This window comes from Danio rerio, chromosome 17 (assembly GCF_049306965.1).
Source record: "Danio rerio strain Tuebingen ecotype United States chromosome 17, GRCz12tu, whole genome shotgun sequence".
NCBI lineage: Eukaryota > Metazoa > Chordata > Actinopteri > Cypriniformes > Danionidae > Danio > Danio rerio.
Genome location: NC_133192.1, coordinates 20,278,535 through 20,292,073, shown reverse-complemented (window position 1 = coordinate 20,292,073; position 13,539 = coordinate 20,278,535). Strand labels below are relative to the sequence as shown.

Here is a 13,539-nt window from a genome sequence, read left to right as displayed (position 1 = left end):
CCCAAGTTTAGCGGGTCTCATGCTGTCATTAGCCAAAATATCTTGACAAAACACACATAAAGGTCGTGGTTCATCAGCTGGTCCTGTCCATGTAAATCGTAAACTTAAATACTGATCATCATATCGTCGTCTTTTGGGTTTAAGCCCTGAACTTGAAGGCTTTGAATCGGGGGTCTCAGTAACCAATCTATTGTATTAGCATGCATATACCTGTATTAGTGGGCTTGCCAAACAGAAGCGAATTCACAGCTATGGCCTTCTGGGTAAAAAAGGTTTTCTTATTTTTGACATATTATTTATTTTTTTTAGCTTTGTTTAATTAAAATGTTTAAAAATAATAAAAAATACATATAATAATTAAACTTAATAATTATATTTTTATTATATATTTTTTTCCGCGCCTCCCCTGACATGCTCTGGCGCCCCCCAGGGGAGGCGCGCCTCACACTTTGAACACCCTGCTCTACAGTGATTAAATAACCCAGCTGACATTTTAAAATATGATTAAAAGAAATGTTCTTGCTCTATAAAATTAGAAATTGTTCTTCAAAAATAGCCAATTGAAAATACATTAATGGTAAGGGAACATGCTAAAAAATTACCACTATTTTAAATGAGTACATTACAAATCAAATCTAAAACCTCTTTAAATATGCTCGTAGAAACTCACACTGCAACAGTTTTGGCATTTGGAAAATAAACGATGAAGTTAGACAGAACTTGTAACTTTTATTTGTTTCTTAACTGCACTCCCAGTACAGCGAGTGAAGATTGCAGCATTATAATGTCTCTGAAATGAGATTTTCTCAGAGCTCTGAGCAGGTGTCAATGAGCCATAGCACAGCAATAAACACGATTCTGGAGTTAATACTATCATTGACCAGTTTTATGACAATTCTTCGCCTGATCTGGCCCATTTTCCACTTCTGAACCCATCCCCGCATGATTATATGATGCTATACATGTAGTCATGTCGTTTTATGTCGTGGGTAAAATGCTTTTAGGCATTTACGATGTGCATGTCTAAAGCGATTTACTGCCATAACTTACATAAAGTAATAATGTGAATACAGCATGAATGACCACAATATATTTTTAAAAGTTTAGCTCATTAATGTAAGTTAATGATTTAGGTATCATAAACTGACAATAGGGGTGACACGGTGGAGCAGCGGGTAGCAATGTCGGGTAATAGCAAGAAAATCACTGGTTCAAGCCTCGCCTGGTTAAGTTGGCATTTCTGTGTGGAGTTTGTATGTTTTTCACTTATGGGTTTCCTCCGGGTGCTCCGGTTTCCCCCACAAGTCCAGAGATACACACTATACAGTAGGTGAATTGGGTATGCTAAATTGTCTGTAGTGCATTTGTGTGAATGAGAGTGTGTAGATGTTTCCCAGTGTTGGGTTGCGGCTGGAAGGGCATCCTCTGCGTAAAACATTTGCTGAATAAGTTGACGGTTCATTCCGCTGAGGCAACCCCTGAATAATAAAGGAACTAAGCCAAAAAGAAAATGAATGAATGAATGAAACTCGGAATATAAATTATACATTTTCATACCATAATTGAAATCAAAGTTAAATATTAAATGTCAATTTTATTTTCATGTACAATATAATACTGTCAATTAAGCGTAAATGTATACAGTATGTGTCAATTAAGCGTAAATGTATACAGTATGTGACCCTGGATCACAAAACCTTGTATGAGTTGTATGAGTATCTGTGTTGCCATAGTCAAAAAAATAATTATTGTCCCCCAAAACGTATTGGAATATTATGTAAGCATCATGTTGAATGAGGATAATTCGTAAATTTGCTTCTGTAAATGTATCATAACTTAATTTTGACCTAACTTGAATTTTCAACTTTAAAGGTGATTTCCTCAGTATTATTATTATTATTATTATTATTATTATTATTATTATTATTATTATTTCAAACCCACAGATTTCAGATTCTCTAATAGTTGTGTCTCAGCAAAATATTGTCTTATATGCTAAAAAAAATAAAAAATAAATATGATACAGCACATAACATACCGAACATCTTATCTTAATCACCATACAGCAACAGAAAGCTTATTTATTCAGCTTTCAGATGATTTATACATTTCAATATTCCCCTAAAAATATCTACAGAACATGACTGGTTTTGTTGTACTTGGTCGCATATGGCTTAAAATGTCAAAAGCCAAAATAATCATTAACCTATATTAATTTAGTAATAGCTGAATCACTTTGCCATTTTTTTAAATAGTTTTTTTATTGAAATGATATGAAATAATACATACAAAGATTTGACGAGGCTTTTTTTTTGTTACATTTCCCCTTTGAACAACCTTCCTCCCCTTCAAAAATAAATAAACAAATAAATACATTAAAGTAATAATAAATTAAATTAATTAAATAATTACATAGTCACAGAGTTTTGATAGTACAGTGAGGAAGTTTTTAACGTCAATGTTTGCCCATTGAGTTCGCTTGCACTATCCGATTGTACCATCTGAACTATAGTTTCCTAAAAACGTATGCTACACAGCAAAATCCTCTCAGGAAAATTTACTCAGTTCAGAGAATATTTGGTCCCTCTTTAAATAAGGGCAAGCAAGTTGGTAAAAAGTAAAGCTGTTGTTTGTGGAGTTGCTTAATAATCTTCTGCTGAGATTTTGAGAAATTCAATGTATTATATTTCAGCTGATTTCATCTAAGGCTGTGACTGAATTTTTTTTTGTTTCTCTTCAGTGTTTCTGCTTATTTACAGCAGGTATTCATCATCAGCACTCAATCATCACCCAATTAATCCATTCAATGTCTCATTAACTTGAGTAACATCAACTGAATTTAGAGAGGGACTAAATACTATTTAAACTGATTACACTTTACTGAGGATTTTGCTATGCAAGAAAACGATAGTCCATTACAAAAATCCAAGACAGTAAGTCTAGTAACAAGACAAATGCATAAAATAAGATAAGTCAGTCACAGTAAAAAAAAAAAAAAAAAAAAACATACTCAAGCATTCTAGAAAACCATATTAATATCAGCCAGCATGTACTGAACTATCAAACTAGTCACTGAAACTAACATTGGAAGACAAACTTTCATTCTCTTCAAATTTCCTTCAAAATATCGCTACAATTACAGCATATATGGATAGAACTGGGCTATTTTTTGATGGATTGCATCATTAGTTTGGCTTCACAGTATCTGAGTAGTGCAATTTTGTGGCTAATAATTTACATGCATAAATAACACAATAAACTCGCACCCAGAGCTCCTCAGCATGACCTTTCACTCCCATCAGGCAGTGTGTGCGCGAGACAGTAATTAGCCATTAAATCAGTACATCTGGGCCTTCCAGCTGTGTGGTCAGCTTTAAACGAGCTACAGAATAAACCATCATTCTTCACCTCTTGCTGTCCCACCGCAGAGACCCAGGGAAAGGCCAGGAGTGCCCGACTGCTTTATGAGTTCAGTCGCTGGGTTCAGAGCAGCACCCATTTGTTATTATAAACAAATATTGGAGAGAGCCATCTGACTGCATGCTTCATTACAGTCAATTCATACAGCAATTATTACTGCATATGAACATATCAGTAAGCTGTTCTGTTCACTGCATACTGTTTGTATCTGTAGTTTGGCTGGAAAAACTTATATGTTATGTGATTTCATATTAATTAGTGTAACATTGCAGGTTTAAACGGATTGACAAAAATCGTGGGATAATTCTGGCTTAAGACTTCATGCTATTATTGTCTGTCACAATAGTCACTTTGACAGATAATGAGAATTTGAATCTTAAATTCTTCCTATTCACTGTAAAAAAATGCTGGGTTCCATTGAAATACTTCATGTTGTCCCAACACAAACCAATTAAGGTAATTCAATTGTTTTACAAATATAAGTAGCTTGAACATGAAACAATTAGTTACCCTCCCAAAAATAAACTAAGAATTGTGTTGTTTTAACTCTTTTTAAAAATATTTAGTTTAAACAAACAGCAAATGTCTTTTTTTGAGTGTGGCAAGAAAAATATCAGACTTCATTACTAACTCATTTCTTTCTACTCTTGAAAACACTTAGGCTGCATCCAAAATTGCCTATTACTCAGTAGTTACTGCATTAGAATTTAAATGTACCACTCGGTTGTTAGAAAAATACATTCTATACAGTGTGAATGTGAGGAGTATGAATTGAACTCGGATGTACTACATTCGTCATTTTGTCATCATCACGTGACCTACCCGAGCCAGTTGCGTCCAGTGCTTAATTTGTAAATGAATAATTACTAGAACAAAACCAGGAAATAAAAGTTACCGTGACTGACGTCCACCACACAATTTCAGTTTTTCCGGAACATGACGCTATTAAACGGTGATAGCTCAAAAACCATCACATCAATCACATTTCTGAACACTCTTTGATTATTTTGTGCCATAAAACGTTAAAGGCCAGTCATGGACATGCCCTCTCAACTCTCCTGTTTTTCCAAGGATTCTCCCGTATTTTACAGTTCTATTCTGCTTACATCCCATGAAGGGGTGTTTTGTCACATTTCTCCCGTATTTTCAGTCTTTCTCTGAAGGATGGCAATAAACATTAAATACCCGATTCTCACTATATGCAACTGAACCATCAGGGGCCGCCTCTTGCTCTTAAATTGGAGTCTGCTCTGTGCTTTCATTTTATTTAGCCATGAAAACACTTTGAAATAGATATAAACACGGCGGGATTCCCTTCCTTTTTATTACAGGTGCCGTTCCACCTCCTATGCATTGCTCAAAACAGCCATATAGCGGTGCGTGACTGTCAGCTGATAGTGATAAATAGATGCTGTTTTCCAAACAGATTCTGTACACACGATTTGAAACTAAGTGAAAGTCTGGGTTTTGGGTGTGTATGAACAGGCATATACACATAACTAATAATAATAATAATAACACCTGAAGATGTCCATCTTGGTGTTTTTTTTTTTTTTCAAACACAACTTATTTTGTCCTAAATGAGCGTAAACAGTAAGGAGATTTGATAACTTGATTCTATGAACATACTTTTCTTTCATAATGTCACCTATGTAGTATAACTAACAATTCATTTTAAAGTTGCTGTATGCAAGATTGTAGTTCACAATTAAAAATATTGAATACGGTTTTGTCACACAGCACCTCCTCATCTCACTTGATGCCCATGCAGGTTGCCAGATTTACACCAACAGGAATGGTGATCAAGCTGATCAGTCAATGTTTATGTTTGTAATAATTTCATTGTTTGCAAACAAAAAAACGCCTCATGAATCTGAAACTCATTTGCTAAGGTCATCTAGAGGTCCCAGTTTTGGCTGTGCCTGCAAAAGTTTGAGGAAGCACTTCAAAAGTGTAATAATTAGCTGTTTTTCCGCCAAGGCAACCCAAGGTTTATCCAGTTGGTTAAACTGACAGTGGGCAGGATTACACAAACCAAATTGAAGACAGATATTCTGACACACAACACACGTTTTTAAAGCAGAATGAAGAACTTTAAATGAGCTTTTCAGATAATCAAACGTTAACATAGCTTGTTTCTTAAAGGGGTAGTTCACCCAGAAATGTTCTCACTCTCAAGTGGTTTCAAACCATTACAAGTTTCGAACCCATTTTATATTAAGTGGCCTTAACTAATATGTACTTACAAAGGAGTTAATAGTTTGTTACAATGTACGTGTTTTAAATATATGTATTTACTGTGTACTTATGCTTGATTAGATACATGTAGATACATTGGTAATTAACTTTTGTAATTACATTTGTGAATACACTGTTGACCATCCCTTACACCTTAACCCACCCTTAAACCTACCCATGCCACCAAACCTGTTCATAACCCAACCTCTATCCCAACTCAAAAGCACCACAAGTGTTCTCAAATACATCATAAACACAGTAAGTACATTGTATTTATTTTTTGATGTAAGTACATAGTAGTTAAGAACACTTAATATGAAGTGGGACCCAAGTTTCTTTATTCTATTGAACACTAAAGAAGATATTTTGAAGAAAGCTGAAAACTTGTAACCACTGACATGCATTGTAGGAAAAACAAGTACAATGGAAATACTTTTTTTTTTAAATATCTTATTTGGTATTCAACAGAAGTATGAAATTCAAACAGGTTTGGAACAAGTGGAAGGTGAGTAAATGATGACAGAATTTTTATTTTTGGACAAACTATCCATTTAAATAGCTGCAAACATATTGTGGTATTTTTTATGCTTTAGAAAAGTCAAAAACTTACACAACACCTTTAAATGTTCCAAAATAGCTGGGTTCTTTTCTCCTAAATACTCTATTTGTAATATGAATCCTCCCAATTTCACTTAAAAAAATGTAAACTGTGGTCAGATGTGGGTTTGTTACAATGTGTGTCAGAAGCAATATGAAATGTGTTCATTGCCATATCTGAATTTCAGCTCCACAGGCTTCAACAGCACTTGAAATCATCGCAGTGAAATGAACAGTAACATTGGTGTCAGTTTTGCTTTCACAGCACATGAAAAAAAAAAAAGAAAAAAAAAAAGGCAAAATTAATCAAACTTCACTAAACCCCAGCCTACAATACGACATTTTAGGGTCAAAATAGATATTGTTTGCATGCAGTGAACGAAGAAGATTGGCTGGCATTAGAAATGCTACTAGCATATGTTTGGCCAAAAATGTAAGACTGGAATTACTAATGACTTATTTTAGGTATTTTAGAATCTGTTCCCTTTTTTGAGAGAGAGTGGCTCCATTTATTTGTATCTAATCTTTGCAGATATTTTACATTCACAAACAGCATACTGTAATACCAAAAATATTGGGCAAGGAAAGGTAACATCATAATCATAACCTTAACAACATAATAGTCAGACATTAACAGAAAAAAAATACTTAAAAAAAAAGTACTTTTATTAAATAAGCTTAATTTGTTTTTTCTGTAGTTTTTTGTTTTTTATATAGAAACATATTAGTCAAACATATTGTGGTAATACATGAATGCTGTCAACTGAGTTTAACTTATATTGAACATTTCTTTGACCTGTGTTGTAATCAGAGGTCATGTTTCAGCGTGATCTCTCGGAGGCTGGTATGGACATGGATTGAGAGACGCTGTGATGGCAGACGGATGGAGGTTGCAGCCTGGGATATTAATTTTCAGCATGCCGGAGGGTTCTAGTGGACCTGATCTGTCACAATGGGCCTGAGCTGCACCCTAAGGTGAAAAAACAGTTGGGTGTGTAGGAATGAATTGAATAAACACAGCGTAACGTGAGCCGATAGTGGAAACTAAGTCAGCTGAACAAATTACCCACCTACCCCATTGTGCAAAGCTGTGCAGCATCAAAAGAGCTAGAGGGACCAAAATCAAGTCTATAAATGTTTTCTATCCACTTCATAAGTCACCACGACTATGATTAGTGTCTTGCTTTTGCAGTAAGAGGATATGTGGCTGCAATAGAGCTGGAAAATAAAGCTGAAAATTAGTGATCATATTCGGTCTTCAACAGCAGTATGTGTTAATATCGATAGGTTCTCATTGCCATGATTGCTGTTTTCCCAAGTTAGACCTCTAATCGTTATATCTGATTCACAGAGGACTCATGAAATCCAGTGTTTGCCTCTAATAATGGAGGAAGTCAAATTCAAACATAAACTCAGGAAAGTCTCATAAATCAATAAAAAGAAAGTTGATTCCCAATAGAGAAAGAAAAATGCAATAATGAACAAATTGTAACCATTAATTAATAAATAAGCATTAAATAATACAATATAATTTATTATATCATTATATTAAAATACTGTATGTAATAATGTATTATATTTAATAAACCATTTGTACACACACACACACACACACACACACGCACACACGCACGCACGCACACACGCACGCACACACGCACGCACGCACACACACACACACACACACACACACACACACACACACACACACACATATATATATATATATATATATATATATATATATATATATATATATATAAAACTTTAGATATATTACACAAGAGATTAATTAAAATACTAGCTATAAAGTGACGTTGGTGAATTGGTAATGGCTTCTGCTGTTCTGACGTCAGCTGCAGATGTGAATGAATGGCAGATGAAATTAGTTTTTAAACTCTCCGTGTTTAACTTTCTTCTTTATGTACACGATTGTGCTGTCGAACTGTTGTATAAACGCAAAAATCACACTCATAGCAGTACGATATGGCTGTATATCATCACTGGTGGGAGCCTAACGCACACCGTTTAGGGTTAGTTTTTTTTTTTTAATGTTTATAGTGCAAAAACATTTGTATAGTGCAATAACATTTCACCATTTTAATATTTGTACTGTATTTTTGATAAAATAAATGCAGGCTTGGTGAGCAGGATAAGCTTATTTTAAAACATTTAAAAATCCTACTGACCCCAAACTTTTGACCAATAGTTTGTATATATATATCTTTGCCATGATGACAGTAAATAATATTTGAGTAGATATTTTTCAAGCCACTTCTACGTATACAGTTTAAAGTGACATTTAAAGGCTTAACTAGGTTAACTAGGCAGGTTAGGGTAATTAGGCAAGATATTGTATAACAATGGTCGGTTCTGTAGACAATCGAAAAAATATTGCTTAAGGGGCTAATAATTTTCCTCTTAAAATGTTTTTATTTATTTATTTATTTATTTTTTTTTTTATTAAGAACTGCTTTTATTCTAGCCGAAATCAAATAAATAGGACTTTTTCCAACAGAAAAAAATATTATAAGTTCAACTGTCAATATGTTGTCTTGTGTTGTTATTTGTATATAACATGTGTTGGAGACACATTGAATAAAACATTGTTGATTGTTAGTTTATACTACTTCCTAATAGATTACTTTATATTAAATTAGTTAACAAATTATTTAATGAATAAAATAAGAATAAAAAAGAAGATCTTCTCTAACAAAGTTCTTTCCATATGGTAGTACTAGCTGGAAGCTGATTGAGTAATTATTGGAAAAAAAGTGAAAACAGTAAAACATAAAAAAGCAGGAATCAAAACCCCACAGGGATTTTACAAGTCTTTAAGAGCTTTCAGCACTTACAAAACAATAAATTAGCAACAGTGAGCTGCTTTCAATACAGTTTTTCTTCCTTTGTCTTCTTGAGCCCTAACAAAAGAGTTTATTGTTTGGCAATGTGGGTATTTCAAATAACGCCATAATTTGGTTGCACAAAATAGCGTTTCCAATTATTCAAAGGATTAAGCTTTTGCTGCAGAGCCAATATAAATGGAATAAACTGGTATTTGCTGGGTAATCTCAACTAATAACAAATCAAATGTGATGCAATTGTTTCATGTGAAATATGGCTACAAATTAAATGCTAATACATCATAATATGTGGATAAAAATGCCACAGTTTTACAAGTTTAAGTTTGCTACGGAAATAGCATGCAACATGTGACATAATGCACAGATCGGATTAGAACTTGCAGGACACTCTTGATTTTTCAGCATTGGTGAGTTACAAATAATGATGTGTAAAAGTGAAAGTTAAATTATGCAAAAGGGGAGCGTATTTGCCTGCAGGCAGAGCATCACCTGGATGAATAGCTGGACTGATCTCATCTTAATATGCACCGCAGAGCACTTGCTCTCTTCATTAGACAGTCCAGTTTGATAGATCTACAAGGAAATTACATATTGCTGATTGATCTCATACTTATTGACCATTTAATTGCTAAGGATGTTTTTTTAAACATTTATTCTCTGATGTCTGAATGAAGTCAAACATGCATGGCTATCTACATTTTTCAGCATGTTGTCTACTGTCTACTTCAACACAATTTTTTTCTACTCTGTTTCAAATGATGGGTTGCATTTCTAGTTTGAGGATTATCCATTTGAAGGCACTGAAACAAATCATTATGAATAATTAGATTGTGCTACAGCACATGTAATCCATTTACATAATGGAAACTGAATGAGAGATGCGATTTGCTATGTGCTTTATTTCTGTCAGTCATGAAATAAAGTTATGCTTGGCATTTTAATGTGACATTAGTATGGTAACACTTTATTTTGATGGTCCATTTGAGTATTAGTAGACTGTCTGCTTTATATCTGTTGATTCTGCTGCTAAACAGACATTTAACTAACTATAAGAAACTTTGCAAGAACATCTTAACTTACACTAACTTTAACCCTATTCCCAATTTAACAAACTACTTGCATGTAGATGCAATGTAACTTAAATTCAACAAACGACCAAACGACCATCAAAAATAAAGTATGACTCAGATTATTTTCTCTTTGTATTGCCTACAGTAAAATTCAAAATGCACAATACTGTGTAATATTGCTGAGGAAATACTGTGTTTTGGAGTTATTCTTGGGTTAATTCCTGGTTATCTCTGCAAAATTTTTTACTGTTAATATTGAGTAAAAGTACAAATGATTTAAAAGTACAGATATCTTACAGTGAAAATTACTTTATTACAAGTTACAAGTAACAAATTATATTTTATATAATTTAATATTTAATATAAAATATTTGTATATTTTAATATTCTGTGGAAAGTGTGGCATCAAGAAAAGTCTGTCCAATCAAAACATTCGGCCCGAATATTATGATATAAAATATTTATTGAACACCTCTGTGCACCCTGTTTGTGCAGAAAAAATCATCAGCACATTCACAGATACTGTTGAGTCAAAGAAAGATCAAACTCAACAACCTACCTTATTATTTTTTATATTACTTTGTAATACTGTAATTACTGTACAATAAAGTTTTCTCTCTAGTAATTACTACATGATGTTTAGTAACAATGTTGCCTAGTGCATGTTCATGTGTTTAAGAAGCATATCTTTGGATGGCAGTTGGCATTTTCCAAAATCTCCTTAAAGTAAAAGTCTTAGGCCCCGTTTACACCGCCAGTTAAATGTGACCTAATTCTGAATTTATTTTTTTTTGCTCATATATGACACAGATCGGATCTGTTCTATGACCATGTAAAAACGGGAAAAAATGCATGCATTTGGATATTTAAAGATCGGTTTTAGGCCTCCTTCATATGTGGAAATAAATCAGATATAAATCATAAATGTGACAATGCGACTGTCATGTACACAGGCAGATCGGATTTATTGAGGCATTCCATTTTGTATGTCATTAAACTTGCGACAATGTAGTACTTCTCCGTGGTTTAATGATGTTGAAGGAAGAGCGTGTGTGGAGAAGCCGACATGGTAAACAACTACAGCAGAGGAAACTTGGAGGAGGAAAGTAGTATGTGGACAATCTTTGAAAGAGAATATCAAATGTTGGTTTGCTCATCCTAATATTTCGGACCCACTGCTCCTCATTAAAGCCCACCACAATTTGCCCCCAACAGACCTGAGATCTCTCTCGCACCCACAAATTCCTCTGAATGGTGGAGGACACCATATACCACAAATGGGTTTTCCAAACGGACCATGACCATAAGCATACTGCTGAATTAGTTAAAATGTGATTTAAGGACATCAGAGTAAAAGTTTTGGAGTGGCCATCACAAAGCCCTGATGTCAATCCTATGAAAAATGTGTGGGCAGAATTGAAAAAGCTTGTGCAAGCAAGACAGCCTACAAATCTGACTCGGTTACACCAATTCTGTCAGGAGGAATGGGTCAAAATTCCTTGTGAAAAGCTTGTGGAAGAATACTCAAAACATTTGACCAAAGTTATACAGTTTTAAAGCAAAGCTAAAAAAAAAAAATACCAAGGAAATGTGTGAAAACTTTTGACTGTCTAAAAATTAATAATAAATTTTCCAAAAAAAAAAATCTCTCATTATTCTGGCATTTAGCAAAAGTAAATCATTTAGGTAATCCTAACAGACCTAAAATAGTAAACGTTTAGTAAGATTTTCCATCAGACATTTTGTTAAAAAAAATGCTTATGTTTCTTTTTTTAGAGGGAATGTAAACTCCTGGTTTCAACTGTATAAACCATAAACGCAAGCTGCGAGGATAGCCCTTTCCTTACTCTGCCTCAAAATTATTTTAAAGTTGGGCAAACTTTGTATATTTCGCAGAGCTAAAAGCAAGACAATTTCTCCCATCGTGGCTAGTGTGGTGCAGATGCTAGTTTGCCTTTACGCAAGCGCAACATCGTAAATAGTATGGCAAGTGTAAACACATGAATCGCATATGCGTCACTATCAAAAGAACGTGTAAATGAACAGGGAAAAAAACAAATATAGGCGACAAACTGGAGCATCAAGACCTGACAGTTTAAATTACACCTTAAAGTAACTGATTTCATTGGCATTTGATGGTTTTACTTAAATGTAATGGGCACCTTTTTGATTAATGACTGTTTATTTTCCATAATTTACTAAATATTTTCAGCACTGCATTAAATCAAGTTCGACAACAGCTGCTTTAAACATACAAACACTTGCATCTCAGATAAGCGGCTCAGTTTAATGCTCAAAAAGGGCACAAGTAAACTAATCTCCTTCAAAAAGATCTCATCAATATGGATGATTTAGTAAAATTTGTAATCAGGCTCTAATAGTTGAAGCACTGCGTACTGGTTTTGACTTCACTGGCTGTAGCCATGTAAAACCAAGTCACAGTCTGTATTTGTGTATAGTGATTTACAATACATTTGACAATATTTACAATATGCAGAGCAGCTTAAAGAGAAACAAACTCGACCTACAGTAGAAGAGTCTGTTGTAAACAACTCCAAAGGACAGAAGTTTTAATATTTAAAGTTAGTTTATAACAATAACTTAAGTTACTCAATCAGCTATCATGTACAGTAGTTCAGTTTTGATTCAGTTCAATTCAATATCAGTTACAGTAAAGTTGATTTCATGTGTGATTTAGACACTACAGTTCATGTGGCTGCTCCTAATGCGCATTATCGTGTAAAGTACCGCAGGCTCAATGACAAGTTTTGGGCAAAATGAAATTCCAAATGAAATACTTCGATAGTCGGTACACTTACAAAGTAGCCAAAAATATACTTAAGTATGTAACTAAGTACAAACCCAAATTAAAGTTGGCACAATATGGAAAACACAAATAAAAAAAAGAAAGTGATGATTTCCAAATTCACTTTGACTTTATTTGATTACAGATAATATATGTCATGTTTTGTCTGGTCAACTTCATTTCATTTGTAAATATACATCCTTTCCTGTCATTCAGATCTGCAAAAAGTTGAAACAGAAGCAATTTAGGGTAAAGTAAAATTGGTTAAATAATGATGTGATTTGAAACAGGTGATGTAAAAAAGTGATTGTAATTATGTTTGGTACAAAAGCAGCATCCAAGAAAGGTCTAGTCCTTTAGGAGCAAAGACGGGCTATCCCAACAAATACATGAGAAAATTTTTCAAATGTTTAAACATTGTTCCTCAAAAAAAGAAGAAATTTGGAAGACATTTGCCTTTAACAGTGCATAACATAATTCAAAGATTAAAGGAATCTGGAGAAATTTCAGTGCGTTAAGAACAAGGGTGCAAGCCGAATCTAAA

The 13,539-nt window shown here is 33.8% G+C and overlaps 1 long non-coding RNA gene across 2 annotated transcripts in view; it reads right to left on the bottom strand.

Annotated features, from left to right (window-relative positions):
• LOC141378549 (uncharacterized) overlaps positions 1 to 13,539 on the bottom strand; it is a 239,550-nt gene that overhangs the window by 120,341 nt on the left and 105,670 nt on the right. The gene's annotated exons all lie outside the window — the stretch shown is intronic.